Genomic DNA, 24,374 nt, shown 5'->3' with positions numbered 1-24,374 from the left:
CAGACATCAATACATTGGAGCCATTTTTTTTCTTTTATTATTCATATATGCATACAAGGCTTGGGTCATTTCTCCCCCCTGCCTCCACCCCCTCCCTTACCACCCATTCCGCCCCCTCCCTCTCCCCCTCACCCCCTCAATACCCAGCAGAAACTATTTTGCCCTTATTTCTAATTTTGTTGTAGAGAGAGTATAAGCAATAATAGGAAGGAACAAGGGTTTTTGCTGGTTGAGATAAGGATAGCTATACAGGGCATTGACTCACATTGATTTCCTGTGCATGGGTGTTACCTTCTAGGTTAATTCTTTTTGATCTAACCTTTTCTCTAGTTCCTGGTCCCCTTTTCCTATTGGCCTCCGTTGCTTTTAAGGTATCTGCTTTAGTTTGCGTTAAGGGCAACAAATGCTAGCTAGTTTTTTAGGTGTCTTACCTATCCTCACCCCTCCCTTGTGTGCTCTTGCTTTTATCATGTGCTCAAAGTCCAATCCCCTTGTTGTGTTTGCCCTTGATCTAATGTCCACATATGAGGGAGAACATACGATTTTTGGTCTTTTGGGCCAGGCTAACCTCACTCAGAATGATGTTCTCCAATTCCATCCATTTACCAGCGAATGATAACATTTCGTTCTTCTTCACGGCTACATAAAATTCCATTGTGTATAGATACCACATTTTCTTAATCCATTTGTCAGTGGTGGGGCATCTTGGCTGTTTCCATAACTTGGCTACCGTGAATAGTGCCGCAATAAACATGGGTGTGCAGGTGCCTCTGGAGTAACCTGTGTCACAGTCTTTTGAGTATATCCCCAAGAGTGGTATTGCTGGATCAAATGGTAGATCAATGTCTAGCTTTTTAAGTAGCCTCATTGGAGCCATTATGATGTCTCCTTTTCTTCTTCCTTTCCCTTCACCTCCCCACAAACTCCTTACATTCCACTTACTTTGGCCAAAGAGAATTGTGTGGCAGCAGGTTCCAGAGTCCTTTTCTCTAGCTATTTCACCACCAAGAATGTCTTTTTAACCTCATCTCCTCATGTAACTACCCTTTTTCTCCTCTTTCAGTCTTTCTCAAATCCTACCTTTTTCATAAAACTTTTTTTTGGTTGGATCCTCTCAAGCAGGAGAAATCCCTTCTTCCTGTTGACCCCTCTGTGTATGGTATTCGTCATCCGAGCCCTGCACTAAGTACAGTGTATTACTTGGCTTATCTCACCCCCCCCCCAGCCAACACATGCTCATTTGATAAAGCTGGAGGGCAGAAACTGGACAACGTGTCTTTGTCATTACAGCTCCTTCCTTTGGAATTTACCACACAATTTTGAAATAAAAAATGACAATACTTTTAATGTTTTGAAGTGAAAATAAGGTTCTGTGTTTAATAATATTGATAATTTTTATTAAAAAATATAATCATGTGTATATATATATCCACCCATACACACACACACACACACACACACACACACACACACACACACATTCCCATGATTCCCTAAGCTTGAATGGGAAATATGCTACAAAATATAAGAGTTTCTGACCTTTGAGGATTCTATCCTAAAACATGTTTCCTGTTTGTTTCATATAACCTACTATGTTTTTTTTTTTTGTGCCAGGTGGGGGGTACATTGTAGCATTTATAAAAATTCTTGCAATATAGCAAATAACCTACCATGTTTTAAGATTGAAAATGCTTTGTCACTTTACTGAAGTCTCAAAATGTCCTGAATTCTAAAGTTGGTACCAAACAGTATTCAAAACTATGCATAATACATTTTAATATGTGTGTTTCAAAATGATAATCACTAGTTCCTTCAAAAACTCTTCCTTCCGAACTCATGGTTGGGTAATAAAAAGTTACATCCAATCTGATATCCTCCGGTTAGGGTTCACAGAAGAGGCATGGTGCTCTAGGATCAGTCTGGAAGGCTTGATAGAGAAAAGATTGTAGAGAGTACTTTAAACAATCAGAAAAAGTCAGCTTGGTAAACTCAATGTGACACTGGCTTAGGAACTGTCCCTCCCTAAATCAGAAGACCCAATGAAATTCTCATTTGTTAAATATACATGATCTTAAAGTGAATAGGGAAACAAGATGGAAAAAAGTTAGGGAAATAGTCTGAAGTGTATGAAGCAAAGATCAGAGAGCCACAAGGCCACCAGAAATAAGCACCTACGTATAAGATAAGGTTAGATGCAAAAGGAGAGCCCAATAATTCAACAGCCTTGGTGAAGGCTGTCTTGGAGAGAACAAGGAGGAAAAGGAAAAAAAGGAAAAAGGAAAAAGAAAAGCAGATTTAGGAAAGTGGCAGTTATTCTAGGAAGAAAATGGCAGCAGAAATATGTAATAGTGTTTGATGTCATTTAAAGATAATCCAATCATCACTTTTAATACTTAAGAGGTCTGTAAGTTCCTGGGATAAGACTGGTTCATAAAATAAACACAGATATACTACCATCACTATGACTTTGACTTCCAGTGCTACTACTGAAAGCCAACTTTTATTAGGGGACTAGTGGGTTTTAGGAACTAGGGAAAGTGCATTATATACATTAACCTAAATTACCCAACAGTTCTTTGATGTACTAGTACTAGTACTAGTTTACAGATGGAAAATCAAAGCCCAGAAAAACTAAGTGCTAGCTAATTGTGATATGTGCACCCAATTCTCATGAATGTTTAAACCCCAGTGTGACAGTATTTGGAAGTAGGTACTTTGGGAAGCATTTAGGGTTAGATGAGGACATTATGGGTAGGAGCCCCGTAATGGAATTAGTGCTTTATAAGAAAAGCCTCATGCTGACACTCTCTCCACTGTGTAAGAACATAGAAAGAGAACCCTCACTAGAGTCTGACCATTCTGGCACTCTGATCTAAGACTTTCAGATCCAGAACTATGAGACATAAATGTTTGTTTTTAAAACACCCAATCGCGGCGCCCAGCTAGCTCAGTCGGTAGAGCATGAGACTCTTAAAACACCCAATCTATGATACTTTGTTATGGAAGTTTGAGCAGACTAAGACCCTGGTACATACCAAATTTAGGACACAAAATCAAGTCTAAGTGACTCACTATAATAGGATATAAATATGCATTAGCATTTTAGAAGCAATGTAATTAAGTCTTCCAATGAAAATACCCCCTATTTTTTTTTTTGCCAATGTTGTATTTTGATGTAGCCACTAAAGTTTTTGCTTGGTTTGCACCATCTGCAGCGACAAGCATGAAATTCATTTCTTTCAGAGCTCACAGTTTCCCATGATGAACACTAGGTTAAGGAAACCTTAACTCAGATCACCCAAGTGTTAATTACCACATCCCAGGAAGTAAAGCACAGGCAGTTCTCTACAAATAAATAGTCCTGTTATGAAATGCACATTCTAAACTGAGATGAAATACTATCCAGAGAGTGCCTTCAGGAAAGAAACTCGTCTCCATAGCTTAGTGAAAAGCCAATGTTAGCTTATGATTACATCATCTAGCTCAATATAGTAGCTGAAGAGAAAGAGAGGATGAAGTACCTCTGGATATTGGGCGGGGGAGAGAAATAAAAGAAAAAGGAATCAATGTTTGAGATTATATATGGGAAGTAAAAATAATTCAAAGGGGGATTCAATTTTTTAGCAAGCCTGTTCCACTACGGGATATGAAAATAAAAGATGATACTGGAGAGTCTTCATTGCTCTCCTATTATGGGTTAGGCTCCTGGCGTACATTATTTAATTTAATCCTTACAATGACCTCAGGAGAAACATCCCACTTCAGATAATGACACTGAAGCTCAGAGATGTTAAGTAACTTGCTCAAAATCAGAGACAGATTTGGATGTGGACCTGAGGTCACATACATCCAAAGTCTATGCCTTTTCCTTTTCCACATAATATACAAGCAATAAGAAATGCAGAATTCTGCCTGTCCCCAGACTCTTGAAACATTTTCTTGGAAAGAAAATTTAAAGGTCATCATCAAGATGTTACCAAAAATATATCTGAAGGACTTTGGAATTTTAAAATTTATCTCCAATGGATTATAACCTTGCAAAGTAAAAAGTCACTACTGCTTGAAGACTGAAAATGCAGTAGTTAGCAGAATGTAAACAGTATAGAAAATCAATTTTTAAGGAAGAATAAAAATTACTAGATAAGCATTAGGCCTTAAACCTGTAGTAAAAATTCTAAATATATTAAAAATTTATTTCTTCTATCTACAAAAACTCATAATAATTTAATATAGGAAGGCTACCTGCAATAAAGCTGCAGATTCTTACTGAAACATGTAACATTTTCTAAAATGCTGAATGCATTTAGAACTTACCTGTTTATTCCTATCTTTCAGCTTCTCAGATATCTAATATTCTAAATTCCCTCCATACTTCTGAATTCAAAATATATTTGTGAACAAATAAAGTATTTTGGCTCTGTGAGTCACATCTTTCATATTTTCACTTTGCTTAGATTTTATTTCAAATGACCTCTGATAATATCAGGAGCCTCTGCCTTCTACTGTCATAAGTTTTTCTGGGACCTTATTTTGTGCCTGGAAATAAGTTAGTTTAACTCTGTTAAAATCAACATTATTTTTTAATACACAGAAGGAAGGTGTTTAAAGTGACAAAAAGGAGGAGGCAGGCAGAGATATCAGATATATATTTAATACATCATTTGAAGTTTTCATTTAGAATTTCCACCTTTGTTCCTTAATAGTGGTGTGGGGACAGATGCCTGGCTACAATGTAAACCCTCAGAATCTAAACTTCATGATGGCCTCAGGGACTGAATGTTTTGTTCTCTGGTGTATCCCAACCACCTAGTGGTTGGTATATGGCAGGGACTCAAGTATTCCCTGAATGAATGGACGCTTGGTTATACCCCCACCTTCTTAAATGCTGACCATGCATGCCAGTAAAGAGTCATCAGGATGGGGTGAGGAGCTTGGGTTTAGGGTCCATTTTATTATCTAAAGAGCAATTTAAAAATACAGATATTTGTTGATAATACACAGGGATACAGCTGTGGCCCACAGAGGAACTCTGCTCTGAGTCTACCCAACCATCTCTTGAGAGTTACCACCTGTATGTCTTTAGGCAAAGTCACTGCAATCTCAATCTTATCTTTGAAAACAGACTTCCCAGAACTATTCTAAGGGTTAAGTGAACAATGAAAGTTTCTAACAAATGGCAAAGAGTTTTAGAAACATAAATTAATATTTTTCTACATTTGCCCTTCTTTTCATTCTTACAAAACACTAGAGAAGAGACAATAACTTTGTATATTTGAATGGCAATGTGTAAGAAGACTATGACTTTCTATTACCCTAAAAGACAAAACTGTTAGTAAAGAGTATAATACAAAGAAAGTAAAATATTGATCCAATAAAAGTAGCTCTCCCTAATAAAGAGTTCTTGCCCCAAAAGCCACCCATTAGTAGAGGTATCAAATTTCTGTTATTACTTAACACAGGGAAAAAATTCAGGAATTTTAGGCACTAGTTTTAACTGGAAGGGTATTAGCTAAAGTATGTGCCAACTCAGATTCTGTGATGAAGGCTCAGTTCATGGTTCTCTACAGATGCACACACCAATAGTCAGATTGTAGGTAGGTAGTTTACCCCAAAGTCTATATTGTACAAAACCTCACACCCCACTTAATATTCTCATCTTCCAAAAAAGTGGCAGTGATGTATGTCTACCAGGACAAGAAAATGAAAAAAAAAGAAAAAAACCTACAGAGTACGTCCTCATCACTGATGACTCTGTAAAAGGGTCAAGGGACATTACACTCTTACATACTCACGATTCAGATTAAATGAACACTGATTTGGTAAACCTTTCTTAAGTTTAAAGGTTCATCTGATGCAACAGCTCTATTTCCCTCCTTTGCTCTACACCCCAGTGGCATAATTCAGAAAAGCAGGTACTGCCCTTAGTTTATAGGTAGTTCTTCCAATGTATCTACCCATAAGACATGAAACAGTTTCCTACAAGACCAGAAAAGAAATACTTTATCATTTACTCACTTAGCCCAGTCCACACAGTATGAGATATATGGAATATTCGGATACTATGCTATCCTTCTCTTTTTAGTAAAAGTTAAGACAAAGTGTCCATTCCTTTTATCCTCATGACTGTTATGATTCCAAGACTGGTGGCAGGTATGATTCATAGATTGGAAAAAAAGTAGAATCTGGTTGGAAATGGGGCCTTAACTGATGAGTTTCCTAAGACAGTATTTTTGGCTATGTGAAAGGATAGTGAAGCTAGCTTAAAAAATAACAATAGTGAATCAGGCACTGTAACCCTAGCTACTTGGGAGGATGAAATAAGAAAGATCATAGTTCGAGGACATCCCAAGCAAAGAGCTTGTGAGACCCCATTTTAATCAACAGCTGGGTGTTGTGGCACACACCTGTCATCTCAAGTTATGTGGGAGGCTGAGATCAGAAAGATCATGGTTCCAGGTCAGACTGGGCCAAAAAATTGGTGACACCCATCTCAATAGGAAAAAAGCTGGCTGGTGAAGTGGCTCAAGTGGTAAGTGCTCCTGCCTAGCAAGTGTAAAGCCCTGAATTCAAACCCCAGTGCCAAAAAAAAAAAAAAAAGGTGGGCATGTTAGTGTGTGCCTGTCACCCCAGCTACAATGGGAAGCAGGAATAGGAGAATCACAGGTCCAGGTCAGCCTGGGAAAAAAGTGAGATCCTATCTCCATAACAGCCAAAGCAAAAAAAATGCTGGGGATGTGGTAAAAAAGGGAGAAGAAAGACAGCAAGGATGTCCCTCTTGTGTCACAAATTGGTGCTGAGTACAGGCTCCTTATACACTGGCACACTCCCAGAACTTATGCCAAATGCATGTCACCATGTTCTTCAAAAGTGACTTTATCCAAAGGAGAAGATACAATCTCCATGCAGAGGGTTCGGGGGGCCCAGAGCACCAGCTGCAAAGGAGCTCACATTGACAGTTTGGTCTCTGGTAAGCAACAGGCTTAGGTTTAACTGGCTGTCCATTTATACGTCTAGTGAGAAGTGGTGGGGGGAGGGGGCTTGTGGGGATGGTAAGGAGAAAGGAAAACAACTTTGGGCTTGCTGTAAATGCTCCCCAGGTCATAAATTATCCCATCTTAAACAGCCACTGACTCAGGAATATTCCAGCTACCTATCAGGATCTGTCACATCTGTGAGTGGCACCCAACCTGATGTGGTCAGAAAAGACTGCAAGAAACAAAGGGAAAGCCTGATGAATGATGGAGAATGGGCTACTTGCTACTTTTCTTCTTCAGAGCAGGAAAGGAAACTTAAGTATTCTCTCTTCTGAGGCTCTAACCAAGTCTGTGTTCCTAGGCACTAAAATAAAGAATTAGAAAATTCAACACTGTAGTGTTGGGAGTTAAAATATTAACTTTCCTCTTTGCAGCTAGCTATAGATATTCTCAATATTTTGTTGTCTCTAAATATGAAAATGTTATTTATGTTACCAGTTAGGAAATTGTGGCTTTTCTGAAGACATGTCTGTGTAAACACGGAAGGATAAGTTCACTCTTACATAATACACACAGCTATGAGGAATGGTCAGACAGTTCTTTCTCTTCTGAGTCTAGAAACTCATGATCCACTATGGTAGCAAGGAAGACTTGATGTCTTTAATGATATGGAAAAGTTCAGTCCAGGAAATAATGTCAGCAGATGTTCTAATTCAAATGAACACTAGAAAATATTACTCATTAAAATATTGTTCATACATTGTTTTTCTTGGGTGCAAAAAAAAAATCTATTTTATACTTGCTTCAGTAAAATGAGGACTTTGCTTCCAATTCTTGAAAACAGCCTGAACTGTGATTTACGAACACAAATTAAAAGTGAAATTACATAGTTCAATTTTACTGATTAGTTTGGCCTAATATGTAATGCATTAAAATTGTACATGATAACATAAAAGACCCAGTCTTAAAACAGAGAATTTAAATTTTCAATGACTATTGGTACCAAAGACTATACCTGGTGTACTCATTCCTTGCTCACAGGGTGACCTCTACTTCTTAAATATTATTCCTTTCTTCTTTTACTCTCCTCCTTCCTTCCTTCCTTCCTTCCACCCTCCCTCCTTTCCTTCCTTTTTTTCAGAAAGAGTCTTACTATGTAGCCCAGGCTGGCTTTGAACTTATGCTACTCCTGCCTCAGCTTCCTTGAGTGCTGGGATTAGAGGCATATGCCACTATGTTTGGATACTTTAGGAATCTCATCTTGCTTACTTTGTACCCTCATCATCTCCACCTTCTGCATCACACACCTTGAGAGTTATCCACTAGAAAAAAGCTGGTGATGGCCAGCTTTTATACAGAAAAGCAAATAGTAAATTCAACTACACTACTTTCAAAACTGGGTTTACAGAAATGATGTGGCTCCTTCTAGCTTTGTCTGAAGTGTGAAATCTTTGTAAAAATTAGAGTCAGGCACCAGTGGTTCATGCCTGTAATCCTACTTGCTTGGGAGGCTGAAATGGAAAGTTTGTGGGACTCCATTTCAATGAAAAAAAAGCTCGATATTGTGGCACACACCTCTCATCACAGTGTATAAGATAGGTGGACTGTGGTCCAGGACAGCTGGGCAAAAAGTAAGACCCTATTTCCAAATAAATACAGTAAAAGGCCTGGAGGTGTGGCTCAAGTGGTAGAGCACCTGCTTAGCAAATGTGAAGTCATGAATTCAAGTCATACCAAAAATATTAATTTAGGGGGCCTGGTGTGGTGGTGTGCTCCTGTAATCCCAGTTATGTGGTGGGGAGGACTGTAGTCCAAGGCTGGCAGGGGCAAAAAGTGCAAGACTATAAGAAAAATAACTAAAGCAGAAAAGAGTTGGGACATCATACTTAATGGTGAAAAACTGAAATCACTCCCCCTAAAATCAGGAACGAGACAAGGGTGCCCACTATCCCCACTCCTATTCTACATAGTACTGGAATTCCTAGCCAGAGCAATTAGGCAAGAAGAAGAAATAAAAGGAATACAAATAGGTAAAGAAAATGTCAAAATATCCCTATTTGCAGATGATATGATCCTGTACCTTACAGACCCAAAAAACTCTACTCAAAAGCTCTTAAGCACCATAAACAGGTATAGCAAGGTGGTAGGATACAAAATCAACTTACAAAAATCATTAGCTTTTCTATACACCACCAAAAAATAAACTGAAGGAATATATGGAAAGAATTCCATTTACAATAGCCTCAAAAAAATCAAATATCTAGGGAGTAAATTTTTTTTTCATTTTTCTTTTATTATTCATATGTGCATACAAGGCTTGGTTCATTTCTCCCCCCTGCCCCCACCCCCTCCCTTACCACCCACTCCCTCCCTCCCTCTCCCCCCCTCCCTCTCCCTCCCCCTCAATACCCAGCAGAAACTATTTTGCCCTTATTTCTAATTTTGTTGTAGAGACAGTATAAGCAATAATAGGAAGGAACAAGGGTTTTTGCTGGTTGAGATAAGGATAGCTATACAGGGCATTGACTCACATTGATTTCTAGGAGTAAATTTAAGAAAGGATGTGAATGACCTCTACAAAGTGAATTACAAACAGGAGAAAGAGATCGAGAAAGCCTACAGAAGATGGAAAGATATCCCGTGCTCATGGATCGGTAGAATCAACATAGTAAAAATGACTATACTACCAAAAGCAATCTACAAGTTTAATGCAATTCCTACCAAAATCCCAATGACTTTCATCAAAGAGATTGAAAAATCTACCCTAAAGTTCATTTGGAAACACAAGAGACCACAAATAGCCAAGGCAATACTCAGCAAAAAGAACAATGTTGGAGGTATCACAATACCTGACTTCAAACTACATTACAAAGCAATAGTAATAAAAACAGCATGGTACTGGCATAAAAACAGACATGAAGACCAGTGGAACAGATTAGAGGACCTGGATATGAGTCCACACAACTATACCCATCTTATTTTTGACAAAGGGGCCAAAAATATATGATGGACAAAAGACAGCATCTTCAACAAATGTTGCTGGGAAAAGTGATTATCCATCTGGAAGAAACTGAAACTAGATCCATGTATATCACCCTGTACTAGTATCAACTCAAAATGGATCAAGGACCTTAATATCAGACCCGAAACTCTGAAGATAGTAAAGGAAGGAGCAGGGAATGCTCTGGAACTAATATTATGTATAGGCAAGGACTTCCTCAATAGAACCCAAGCAGCCCAGCAACTAAGAGAAAGAATGGACAAATGGGACTTCATAAAATTAAAAAGCATCTGTACAACAAAAGAAATGGTCTCTAAACTGAAGAGACCATCCACAGAGTAGGAGAAAATATTTGCTAGCTATACATCAGACAAAGGACTGATAACCAGAATATACAGGAAACTTAAGAAACTAAACTCTTCCAAAATCAATGAACCAATTAAGAAATGGGCAACTGAACTAAATAGAACTTTCTCAAAAGAAGAAATTCAAATGGCCAAAAAACACATGAGAAAATGATCACCATCTCTAGCCATAAAGGAAATGCAAATTAAAACCACACTAAGATTCCACCTCACCCCTGTTAAAATAGCTATCATCAAAAACATCACCAACAACAGGTGTTGGTGAGGATGTGGGGAAAAGGAACCCTTGTACACTGCTGGTGGGAATGCAAGCTGGTGCAACCACTCTGGAAAAAAATTTGGAGGCTACTTAAAAATCTAAACATAGATCTGCCATATGATCCAGCAATCCCACTCCTGGGGATATAACTGAAGAAATGCGACACAGGTTACTCCAGAGGCACCTGCACACCCATGTTTACTGCAGCACTATTCACAATAGCCAAGTTATGGAAACAACCAAGATGCCCCACTACTGATCAATGGATCAAGAAAATGTGGTATTTATATACAATGGAACTTTACTCCGCCATGAAGTAGAATGAAATCTTATCATTTGCAAGTAAATGGATAGAACTGGAGAACATCATTTTGAGTGAGGTTAGTCAGACTCAGAAGACCAAAAATCATATGTTCTCCCTCATATACGGACTTTAGATCTAGGGCAAATGCAGCAATGTTGTTGGACTTGGGTCACATGACAAGGGGAGAACACATACAGGAGGTATGGTGATAGGTAGGAAACCCAAAACTTGAAAGCATTTGATGTCCCCACTCCAGAGTAATTAACACAGATACCTTAAAGTGACAGAGGTTAATATGAGAAGAGGATCAGAAACCAGTGTAAACATCAGTTAGAGATGAATCAACCTGGGTTGGAACACATTTGTACATGGAAGCAATGCTAGGAATCTCTCTGTACAGCTGTCCTTATTGCAACTAGCAAAAATGCTATGTCTTTATTATTTATTTCTACTCTTCAACGGAACTGGAGAAAAGTGTAGAACAGATTCTGCCTGGAAGCAAGGGGAGAGGGGGGGGAAGAGGATGGGGGTGGGAGCAGGGGGGAGAAATGTCCCAAACAATGTATGCACATGTGAATAAATGAATAAAAAAAAAGGGTTGGGAACATGGCTCAAGTGGTAGAACACCTGCCTAGCAAGTGTAAGGCCCTGAGTTCAAGCCCCAGCACCACCAAAATAAAAGAAAAACATTAGTGCTGTTTCCAGAAGTTTAGGAAGACAAGTACTGCCTTCAGTTTTCAAAGTCACTGGAATACTTTTAGAAGTAGACAAGGGATTTAACATACCTAGAGTTAGCAATGCAGTAAAAATAGAACACTATTTTAAATAATTTACAAGAATAACTTTTAAAGTGGCAATGCTAAGTTGTTTGACCTTCACATCTTTCTGAACTCAGTAACAAAAAAGATCAGAACAATGTAAATATGTTATTCATTATCCAAAAACATGTTCATATGATCCACTTCAGTGCAGATAAAATGCACTATCAACAGAAATTTTATGCAAAGTCTGCTGTTTTTTTTTGCTTGGGTCACTGAACTAAGTGCAAACCATCTGTTACCTTGGATAATCAGAAAAAGTGAAAATCCACACAGCTTTCTTTTATAAAGATAATACAACAGCACACCAAACAGAACTATTACAATGCTTAAATTCTTCTTACTTTACATGGCTTAAAACCCATATTTAAAATGTTTATTTTTCAGATTAAGAGCATACATCTAATTTTTTTGGTGAAAGTATGCCACTGGAGAAAATTGTTCTCATCCTAAGAATGTCATTCTTCTAAAATGTCCTATTTAAACATATTAAGTTCCAAAATTTTAAATCTAAAAGCTATTAGGTTAAAATTGTATTCTGATCCCTACTTACAAAATTTGACATAAGTAGTGCATATGGTTTGCTTTCATAAAGACACTGATATCACTGATATAAATCACTGTTTTCCAAGTCAAAAGGCTTGGATTCTTGCCTCCCCTCCACTCCTCGTCTTAATTTCAGATGAGCTATGCCTGTCAAAACTGCAGTTTCTGAACTTACAAAAAGAAGAGCTCTAAAATGTCACTCTCAGGAGCTCACTTCTGTCCATATTTGTCTAGTGCTGTGCTTGGCAGATAGGCAGTGCCAGGAACTCAGTAACTGTCCACGGACAGGGAGTTGAAGAATGAACAACTTCAAAGCTTCAAAAATCTCTCACAGGACTATTTTAAAGGCATTCAGAGTTTAGAATACCAAAGCACTGTCGCAGCAGTGTCTCATTGTTGTTTTAGTGATAAAACCAAACAAATTTCCAGGATATGAAGCCTTATTCATGTCATCGATCATCTACCAGAAAAGTGATTTTGTTTTAAGAGTGAAATTTTCCTTTTCCGGGAAAGTTTAAAACAGGCACCAGCCTAGGATCTGTTTACACAGCTCTAGTACTCCCAATTTTATCAACTCCCACTGTTGTTCCTCAATGGCATGTCAATGTGCTTTGTGCTGTTTTCTTGATGAATACTGCACACACAGACCTACTCCACCTACGTAATGACTCTGCCACAAATGCATGCATTTAAAACAGATAGGGATTTTTCTTTCTTGCTTCCTTTTTTTTTTTCAACAAAACGTTACAGATCCTAACCATGCATCAAGTGTTGCAAAAGATAAATAATCTACAAGGGGAAAAAGTCTAGCGTTCCTCATTTTACCTTATTGTTATTCACTTGGCACATTATTAAGCAAACATAACAAGGAAAGACAAGGTATCACACATTTTAAAAACCAGCAACAGTCTGCAGTATGTTTACCCTGAGCTGCATTAAGATCTCTTCGAGTTTTATCTGGCTGCAAGTTTATTAAACTCGTGATTTCCACAATGTTCACGTAAGACTCACATTGAACCAGAAAGATTGGATTTCAATGTCCCTCTAAAGATGCTCCAACTTTAGATACAAAAAGAGGACACTAACTATTCTTACTCTCCCTTGATTTCCTTCCTCTTTATGGATACATTTACAAATACTCAAAAATGATTTCAGTTAAAATTCAGAATCAAATTTACTTCCTGACCCATGGCACATATTGGAATCTATAAATCCGAGAATTTGGAAAGATGACAATACTAGAGATTGATTAAAGTCCAAAATATTCCTGGGCAGCCACGTGAGCTGCTTCCACTATGGCACAAGTGAGAATGGTCACCCTTATGTTACTATGAAAACTCTTCCTGATAGTTTGTATCAACCTGGATAGGAATTCCTCTGAGAAAAGCCTGTTCCCCCAAATTCAGGCTACTCTGTATAGTTTTTGTCTTTAATAGTCACATTGAACTAACATGGCTGAGATTAAAAATCTTGTCTTTCAATTAGCTGCCCTTTCAGAGTGACCCACCCTGACTGTATACCTCTCCTTGGAGGACATAACCAGTCTTAAATCACCAAGAGAACCCAGCACAGCAATAAAATAAAATTAAAAAAAAAATCATCAAGAGAGGGCATAGGCCCCATCCAGCCCCAAAGGATTCTGTCTTAAAATATTTCCCCAAGGAAGTGGCTTGTGGAGTGCAGGGTTCTTATCCTGGATTCTAAAAGCACATTCTAGATGGAAACTGTGGACCTTGACTTCCAGAAATCTCACACAAAATTGCTGGGGGGCGGGGGTGCAGTGTACATACATAGACATGCATTCTTTTTATGGGGAAGTGAATTGAGTGGGATGGGACTGTGCATTCTTTTATCACAACACAGTGGTAACTCCCCCCACACATCAATAACGTCACTGCTATACAAAATAGATACTGTGATCTTAGGTTCTTCTTTCTCGTATTCACTAAAATTGTAACCAGAATGAAGAGCACACTCATAAAGTCCAGCACACAGCAGACAAAAACTTAGAGTAACCTGAATTTTCAGATGCATGCTTTTTCCCCAGAGGAATTCATATCCAAGTTGATACAAACTATTGGGAAGAGTTTCATTTGAAGTTTTATCAGGACAAGTACCTAAGGCAAGTTAGGTATCAGTCAAGAAAGGGCACAGGACAAAGACGGCTCCATCCAGCCCCATTGGTAAATGCTAAGTATGCTTTACTTATAGAAGTAAATATAAAACAAATTTCAGGAGGAAAAAAGAAGAACCACTGCCTGAAGAAAACCATCCTTCTGAAGGAAGGGGCAAAATTCATTCAATAAAAACATTCTCTATTTGAAATACTAATTTATTTAGGAGAAATTCATCAAGCTTTATTAACAGATCATTTAAAATAATAATACAATGAATATTTACCTGCTCGCTAACCCAAGAACTAAAATGAATAATGTTTATTGGCCATATATGAACGAAGAAGAGCATGACAAGTGTGTTGCAAAGAATTACTGGAATTCTAGGTACTTGAGATCTTTTAAACTGATTTTTTTTTCAGCTGGAAAAATGAACCCAATAGACTGAAAATGTGAATTAATTTCTTATCCATACCCTAATGCCTCACCTCTCAGAAATGATTTTAAAGAATCTTTTTTAGTTACATTCTCAAGAAACCAGAACCGTGGATGTTGAGGCTAGGGTAGCCAGTTCCTCATCTTCATGAAGCCAATCCTTATACAAGAGGCAAGTTAATGTACACAGGAATTGAAGTCTACAACAAATTCATTTCTTTGAAAACATTTTTGTTTTCCTAATTGGTCAATGGTAGTAGGTTACTAAACTGAATATGTTTCCTTTGAACAAAGAACTCTCCCCTCTCTACCATGGAATAGAGAAGAATGCCTTCCACCAGCCACACTTTCACCAGCCCTTTGTCCTTTCCAACTTGAAAGCCAAGAATGGAGCCAACACTAATATATAGATGCCAACTGTTCTCTGGGTGGTCTGTTGCAGAAGCAATGATGGGAGGGATGGCTGAGAGTCTTTTGGAATCTTTCTATTCTTGACAAGTCCCATTCTGGGCTTTAAACTTGTTGGATTATATAAAAGTACCAAGCTTACCTAATGCAACAACTCAATTGTTAAGAGTAAGAAATTAAAGTAAGTTCATACTGGGTTTCATGGCACACCCCTGTAATCCCAGTACTCAGAAGGAAGAGGCAAGAGAATCACAAGTTCAAGGCCAGTCTGGAATACATAACAAGACTTTGTTTCAAGAAAAAAAAAAAGATAATTTCATGTTCTTAATTTGATCGCAGTTTTGCAGTGATTGTACTCTTCATGATTTCCATTTAAAATACAATCCCCTAAAGCATTTTAGCTTTTAGACCTTTCAGAATACCTTGAATTTTTAGTTAAATATAATTTCCTAGAAGCTTAGGGTAATAAACTTGGGCAATTTTTCCAAGTCAGTAAAAAAATATTATTGACCTCCCAAACACAAATGACATTTAGCTGTTCAGTCAGACTCAACTCCCAGGGACCCAAGTTTCATCAAAAACTTACTATAATAGTTTTAAAATTAGTAATAGGAACAGTAATGATGAAAGTACCTAAAATTAGGCATTTAGTCTTTGCTAGGGGCACAATGTATTTTAAAAAGTTTTTATTTATTTATTTATTGGTGGTACTGGGGTTTGAACTTAGGGCTTTGTGCTCTACCACTTTAGCCATGCCCCTAGTCCTTGTTGCTCTGGTTATTTTGGAGATAGGGTCTTGCTTTTTTCCCAGGCTGGCCTGACCTCTTCCTATTTTGTGCTTCCTGCCATAGCTGGGATGACAGGTGTTAATTATGCCCAGGTTCGTTTTTTCCCATCGAGATGGACTTTTTTGCCCAGGCTTGCCTGGAACTGCGATGCTCCCAATATTAGCCTCCCATGTAGCTTGGGATGATAGGCACATGCCACCGTGCCCAGCTAGCAGTTGAGATGGGGGTCTCTGAACTTTTTGCCTGGGCTAGCCTTGAACCACAATCCTCCTGAAATCAGTCTTCCTAAAAGCTATGATTACAGGTGTAAGCCATAGGTGCCCAGCTTCACAATGCATATTAAAAAAAAAAAGTTTAGATCACTACCTTTCCTCTCCAGCTCTTTGTATGGCATATCACACTTCTTGAATTATAAGTGTACTTGTTACCTCCTTTTACTAGATGTCAATACAGAGGACAGGGACCAAGTTACTTATTCTTTGCTTCTCTGCATACTCTAGTTCCTCTGGGTCATAGTGACATACAACATGTGCCTGCTCACAATGGATAATGCCTCTGATGACAGAAAATTCCAAACAGGATACTGTTGGAATCAAAGTTACAAAGATTTATATCCTGGTCCAAGGGAATCTTGATGTACCAAAATTGCACTCAGTAATTTAGGTGTACATACAATTAATTACTAAATGCTACAAAATTTGCAAGGCAGTAGTGGTAAATTACACACATTAGTTTCATAAAAATCATACTGCTAGATGCATAGTTTCTTATAGAAACCAGGCAGCATGAATGGTGGGCAGGAGGACTATAACCACATGCTTCATACTTAAATGAATTCCCACTCTCACCACTCAGATATATTTCAAGTTCTAGAAAGTTTTGTGTGATTTTTCTTTTTAAAAAATAAGACACTATACTTTATTCAAAAAAATCTACCCCAAGTTCTTATTAAGGAAGGAAACAAATAATGCTAAAATTGGAAAGACCCTATTTTTCTTTTTGGTTCAATGTAAAATAACTGTTACTTCCGCAAGTGATTAATACTATTGTTATCATATTTACCAAGATAAAAGCTATATATAACAGCCAAAGGAAAGACCCTTACCAAGCAGTCTTTATCTCCTAACTATGCTCAACGTATCAGCTCACACTATTTTCTTGTGCACACAGAAATAAAATGAATAAAAAGTGAACTTTACACCTGATTTTCTGAAGAGACAAACTTCCGTTTTTAAGTGAACAGATCCAATTATCTTAAATACGATCCCCTTTCCTCCAAAAAAGTAGGCAAAAGTATTGTATAAAGCAAGAGTATTAGAATAAAGCAAAAGTATTAGTATAAAGCAAAAATACTGATTGCAGTATTGTTCATCTCTGGTGACATTAAACTCTATAGCCTATGATCACTAGGTCACTACAAGAAGGGAACTAGTAACAATCAACAAGGGACATAAAAATTCTTTGTTATGTATTGTTCAACAAATATTCCAAAAGTGAATATAACATAGGACTTAAAAAAAAAACCTCCTGAAAGAAAGTTCATGGAATGTTCTTGTTTCATATGCCTTGTTGCTGATTTCCTCCTTAGGCTGAGTTCTAAAGTGAGGTGCTAGTAGAATGATTCTATTCTCCTAGGATGCGCAGGCATAGTTTTCACTTTTTAATTCTTTCTATTTCTTAATTTTTTCAGGGGAATAGGGATAACATAGAATTGAATACATGAATACATGATACACTCTCGCTGGATGATCCAATCTTGGATGAATAAAGTCCATTCTCAAGAAAACCCAAGCTTTTCAACAATATATCATAACCACAAACATCCAGTAGAATGGAGAACCACAGATGTATGTGAGGACAGATCCAAACTAAAAGTCTAAATAAGAACAGAAGACACATGACCCAAATATCCAAAGCTAGCCTTTTAAACAAAAGCCACATTAACTAATCTTTTCTTAAGTCAACACTAATTATACTCACCAGTGAAGCAGCAAAGGTCCTTCTTAGAAATAGTTAGAGTCCATAAGCATGGGAAAAACAATAGTACACTGCTTGCTTTCACAGATTAATAACTAAGTTAAGTTTACAAAGTTGGAGAATAAAACAAAATAGATGAATCATGCTATGATTGTTCTGTCTAGCTGACGGAAATGAATTCCCATTTGCTCTGGCTTTGTCAATGGCATCCACATTTCTACTTCCAGAGCCACCACTCCTAAACCAATAGCCAGGGCTGTGTGGGGTGGTACACGCCTGCAATCTCAGCTAGGCAGGAGACAGAGGTAGGAGGATGGCTGGCTTCAGACAGCCCTAGGCAAAAGCATGAAACCCTATCTGAAAAATAAAGCAAAAAGTGGCAGGAGGCATGGCTCAAGTGGTAGAGCACATACCTACCAAGTATAAGGCCATGAATTCAACCCGCAATGCTGCCCCCCAAATAAAAATAAATACATAAATAAACAAAACAATAGCCAGAAATACAAGTAAAAGTAAGTATAGGAGGAATTAGGATAAATTTGTTACTACTAGTGAAACAAATGTAACAGCCATATACGCTTTTGATGATGAAACAGTGGCACTGTCTTCCTGTATCAGAGTGCCTTTGCCACTTGCTTACAAAGTACTAAAGTCATCTGTTGAGAGCTGGTGCTATTTCTTTATACAGTAATGATAAAACAAAAACTTCATTTCTTAAAAAAATCCATCAGTGAAGAGCTTACCAAGTGCAAAAATAATTATAGAATTCCTCTAAGATTTCAGCCACACATTACTTTTTAGGTTACTCAATATCAGGTATGGAGGAGGAATTCAGTAAATTTTCAAGGAAGGAATAAATACATGTGAAAAGAGACAAAATATCTTTTCTCAAACTGATGAAATGAGTGGCATTTATTCAACAATAAAGTCATAGTGAGCATGCGTTAGGTAACACTGTTAGGTACCAAAACAAAAGGTTACTAAAACAGAAGACAATGAAAAGAGCAATTTCATTAGTTTTTGTTTTCATTCAAGGTTATACCTATATGATTTTGAATATCTGCATAAAGGTCTAGAACAAGTTAAACACTTAAATTTCCTAAGCCATTTGGACAAGTAGTGTCACAAAAGTGAAATCTTATAATTAATTGAGCTTTTCAGTTGTGTGAGAAAAACATTCAAATGATGCACACGGTACTAAACATGTAACAATTTAGAAACACATTCAACTGAAAACTTTGCTTTTCATTCCAAATGTCTGGCATTCAGTAAGAAGTCTATAAGAAGTCAGCATCAGTGAGTTCATACCACACCTGGGGAAATAATGAAGCAAGCAGCAACATGAGGGTGTTTTTAAGATTCTGTTCTGAAAGTTGGTCACTGAAGTGCACCAAAATAAAGCCAGCAGATGGCTCTGAACACACACACACACACACACACACACACACACACACCACACACACGGAGCAAAGAGGTACACAAAACAGAAGGAAAGACATTAGCTAGCCTAAATAGAGACCCCACCACAGAAAAACTATAAGGGAAAAAAGTAGAGCTGAAGAGAGAAGAAGCAGCCACTGATGAGGGTTCTATGTGGGACTACAACAGCAGCGAGAAAGAATAATGACTACACTAGGAGGTGAGGAGCAGAGAACAGAAGGGCAAGGTGAAGCACCTACAACAGAGACAAGGCACTTCCATTCTGCAGAAGTGAGCATGCTGGTAGTGGAAGAAGAAAAGCATGAACTTTAAAATTCTTCAGGCTGATGTGTTCTAGGGATAAGCATACATTTGAAGACATGATGAAAAACTCCAGGGTTTTATGAGACTTTTTCAATGATCACAGCTATCATGGCTCACCCATCTACCTTCTGTTCTCCTTTATACTGTCTTAACTCCACGTCCAATGAAAATGACTGGAATCAAAAGGGCTATGCTGACATGCTAAAGAGGTCAAGGATTCTGCAAACTGAATCTCTGCAGATACCACAAAGCTTTAGTTTGTTCTCCAAGGCATATGCTAAAAGATCAAAATGCCATTAAGGTAAATGACAGGAAAAAATCAAGGCACAAGGTGGAGACAAAGTGAGGAACTTGTTTTTTATATATATAAAACATAGCCTCCCAGATTCACCCTGGAGTAGCCACCTGGCAACTTTTTAGTAGAGGGAGAAAAAAATTTTCTTATGTTCTTCTGCACTAAGAGATCATTTCCTCACTTTAAGCTTTAGTGCAATTAGGAAAAGAGGATTTAATATCACAAAAGACCACAAAGTATATAAATAACAAATATTTAACATTATAAATAAAATAATATTATTCTGTAATCTTCTAGACAAAGACAATATACAAAATGTCTCACTTTCCTAAAGAGATTATTATTATTATTACTGTTGGGGGCGTTGGGGAAGAAAAGTTTTGAAAGACTGGCTCGGGCAACAGTGAAAAACTGTCGGTCAGTAGCCACATACACTTAACTCTGTAGTCCAAGCCCTTGCTTCAAATAACTCCATTCCAGTAAATTCAGATGATATTCCCACATGAAAAGGATTTGTGTTTCTGTACAAACGTCTAGGTAAATTTTATCAGTCCCAAATGCGTCACCCAAAGACCCTTCTAGGCAGTTTTGTCCAAATATTTTAAAGTTTGAATAGGATGAACATTTTTACTCTTGAAACCTAGGTAGTTTCCACTTCAAAAGCCATATGACTCGGTGACTTTTGTTGAGAGTATTTTCTTTGAAATAACTATAAGGCACAATCTGATTACCTTACTTCATGGATGGTGTATACGCGAAATAGGGTAAATGGGATGTTCTCTGGTTGAACCCTGGCTCTGAGGTGCAAGGTTTAAGGTGATTCTCTAAACACCAATACAGACATTTCAAGCTCAAGGCAGAAGGCTTCATGAAACAAGTTTAAAAATACAGCCCATCTCAAAGGCATTCACGACTGCATCCATTTACGTCAAAATATTACTACAAACACCACGATGGACCATTTTACCTGTCATATCAGCAGGATAGGGAAAGAGTTCCAGAGATTCAAGCCGCGTTCTAAATTTAAACCAAGAACCCTAAGGGAGAGGAAGGCGACTTCTGGGACCCTTCAGCGTGCAGGGCGTGAAGGTTCAGACTGCCTTCCGTAAAACGGGTGCTCAAGATCCCCTAGGACAAGAGTAACACTCTTGGAGTCTCCATACCAGGCGCCGGACAGCACCAGGCGACATGCGCCGGGAAGCGCAGTCCTGAGGACGAGGGTCCTCAGCTGCAGTCCCTGCCCACAGCCCCGGGGCTATCCGCTCAAAGTCGCTGGAGAGCGGCCTCCGGGCACTGCGCGCAGCTAAACTCAGCCTCGGCGTCCCGGCCCCACTGCCTCCCTTCCCGCCCCGCGCCCAGGCTGCCCCTTGCCTGCGGCCCCTCCGAGCCGCCGCAGACCTGGCAACTTACTGGGGCTGCGCTGGGGTCGCGCCAAGGGGTGCGGTGTTGGGCGAGCGCGCCAAGGGTTCCGGGCTCGAGCAGGCTGGAGGAGCGGCCGCCGCGTCGCTGGTCCGCGCGGAGGGAAGTGTCCACTGCGCTGCACTAGGCAGGCTGGGCACGTGGGCGCCCCTCGGTGTAGCCGCGCCGGGGGCGGGGCGCGGGGCGGGGCGGCACCGCCTCTCCCTCCCTCCCTCCCCCGCGCTCGCCGCCCCCGCTGGAGCCCGCCTCCCGCCCGCAGGGCCGCCCTCCTATTTCCCGGGTAGGCGGTGTCTGACTGCGCCCTGGGGATGGTCCCAGGCCTGGCCCGCGCGCACACCGTTGTGCACTCGCCAGGGGTTGGGCTGGTGGTGCCGGCCTGGGAAGTGGAGCTGGGCAGGAGTGAAAATTCTCCCTTGGTTAAAGGATCCAATATCAGGGGCATTTCCGAAGTCTCTTCTAAACTGAATTCCTCTAAGTGTTTGTTTGTTTGTTGTGGGGGGGGGCGGGTCCCTTGCTTACTTATCATTCTGAGAATTGTAAAATAATAAAATTACTTAAACAGAAGCCCAAATAGGTGTGATTTATCAAATAGTACTTACTTCCACCAATAAAATAAACGTTTATAGCTAATGTGCTCCACTGGAGCTTTTTAGAAAGCTCCAGTAGAGGTACTCCAGATTATTTGGGGGTGGATTCATAAGAAAATGGCATTAGCTATTTCCAAGCGAGCAAGAGCAGAAGTTACACAATCAAGGATTCTCATACTGTGCTATTGTTTACTTTAGGAGTCCCTGATAAGATTAAAGTCACAATGTGAAACTCTGTTAAATTTAATCCAAAATGAAGCAAAACACGGGCACTGAGTTGAACAATAAGCATGTATTATTATTTTTGCTGGGCAGAAAGGTCTACTTTACTTTGCTAAATATTGTGGTAAATGTCTCTATTCAACTAACTAGTAACTTTAGCAAACTGCCAGATTCATACTGATTCAGCACATTTTAAAAGTGATGCTCTAAACTGTCTTTCTTTAAGGCTTGTTTTCCCAGGAGAATCTAATTAAGTGGTGGGGTGCTTCCCTCCAGAAAATGGTACATGCTCAAAATCACAATTACTATCTTTAGAGTTTATGTACCCCAGGAAGCGACCATGGACCCCATTTAAGGAATTCCAGATCTACATAGCACTGTGATTACATGGAAATTATTGGTTAGAGTAAATGTCCTAAGTAATAAAAACTGTCAATGTAAACTTTTTACAGTGTAAAGCAGATTCTGTGTGCAAATTATCATTAATGACTTTGAATGAAATGAACACTTAACACCAAATCCCTACTCCAACTTAATCCCACAGCAAGGAGGCATTACACAAAGGAGTGAAGACTCAAGATCTTTCAATTAATTTCTAAGATCAAGGGCACTAATCTAAAAATTTTCAAAAAAAATCAGAGATTTCTATTTTAAAACTTAAGACATTATTCATCTCGTTATTTTATTTAAGTACTCTGGGTTCAAAACTATGTTGAATCTGTGGTTAGGTTGCAGGAGAGTGATCTGGGATAAGCAAATCTATTTGACATTTAGAAACTGCTCATTTTATCAGAATATTAATCTTTTAATTTAATCTGCCTATCTGATTTTGGTATTTCCTGAGAGAAGAATTCACTGTGTCCATGTGTGGCTAATAAAAATCTATTTCCTCTCTAAGCAAAAAATGAACAAGTCCTTTCTAACAAGATTGTTGAGTATTTTGACACAGTAGTCTTTGACTTAATATATTCCATTTCCTGTTAATTATTGATTAACCCTGAATCTTGCACTGCACCTTTATTTCTCAACTTTTAAAATGTGTGTGGCTATAGAAAGAATAAGATGTTCACAGATCTAGAATGAGTATCTAAGATGAACTATGAGAGACAAGAAAAAGTAAAATAGAATTTTTAGTAATAAAATGGTTGAAACAGGTTAACCCTTTTCACTGTCATCTGTTAAGCTTCTGCCTTACAAATGACAAAATCCAACAACCATTCTCAGGAATAACCTAGTTGCCATTTTCTGAAGATTTTGGAAACATTTGTGTGTGTCTGAACTCCTAAGGTTTATGAAATTTGGGGGAATTTCAAGGGACTTTTGTAGCTGAATAAATTCCACACCCTGTTCTTCCATACTTGCCAAATACAACCCAAAATAAATCTCAGGTGCACAAATGAAGGATTTACCTTATCAAGACTGAATGAGTTGATTCTTGCTATTTCTAATTTGTGACTTTACTATCTTCAAGCTAGTTTAGTAATGACAAGCTGAAATTCCCCAACTTTTTTTCAAATGGTTAGACCCAGGATACCGATGCTTGCTAAATAGAATAGGGATTGAAAGAATAAAAGGATTGGACCAGAGTTAGGCCACTATAGTTTGGAGAGCTGGCTTTTAGGCCACTGCTGTGTTACACTCCCCTTTCAAAAATGTGTAAAAATTTAAAGACAATTTTCCATTGAGTACAATCCACATTTGCCCATCCCTTAAGGTAAGCAGTGAAATAGTGATAAAACGGTTGGGAAAAAAAAAGTACAAGAAGTCCTTGTGATGGCAAGTTACCATTTAAATTCATTTTTTTCTGCTTCTCTTTTAACTAAGACAAAATAATGGTTTCGTAATGTTTTTCAGTCCCACACTGCTTTCCCTACAAAATTTCCTGCATCCTGTCACTTGGCTTCTTGCTGAGTTTTCTTTACCTTGGCCATTAATCAAGAATCACCCAGGGCTCCACCCGCCTTGTGCTGGTCCCTGTTTCCTTCTGCCAGGATTCCTGCTGGGACTGTATCTGCTGGAAAAAGACAGTTTTCTCACTCCAGACATCTTCAGTTAGACTGTGACTGCAAGGACTAAAAACTGGAGTTTTAGGAAGAAGCTAATCTAATGTAAATCTTCG

The 24,374-nt window shown here is 38.6% G+C and overlaps 1 protein-coding gene across 2 annotated transcripts in view; it reads right to left on the bottom strand.

Annotated features, from left to right (window-relative positions):
* The window catches only part of Slc7a2 (solute carrier family 7 member 2), a 65,412-nt gene extending 43,818 nt beyond the window's left edge, over window positions 1-21,594 (bottom strand). For both annotated transcript variants that reach the window (XM_074054745.1, XM_020179343.2), the window contains exon 1: window positions 21,438-21,594. The gene's annotated coding sequence lies outside the window, so the exon portion shown is untranslated. The remainder of the gene's footprint in view (window positions 1-21,437) is intronic.
* Window positions 21,595-24,374: the final 2,780 nt, after the last annotated feature.

Source organism: Castor canadensis, chromosome 14 (genome assembly GCF_047511655.1).
Source record: "Castor canadensis chromosome 14, mCasCan1.hap1v2, whole genome shotgun sequence".
NCBI classification, from domain to species: Eukaryota; Metazoa; Chordata; class Mammalia; order Rodentia; family Castoridae; genus Castor; species Castor canadensis.
This window is presented reverse-complemented; position numbering and strand designations above follow the sequence as displayed.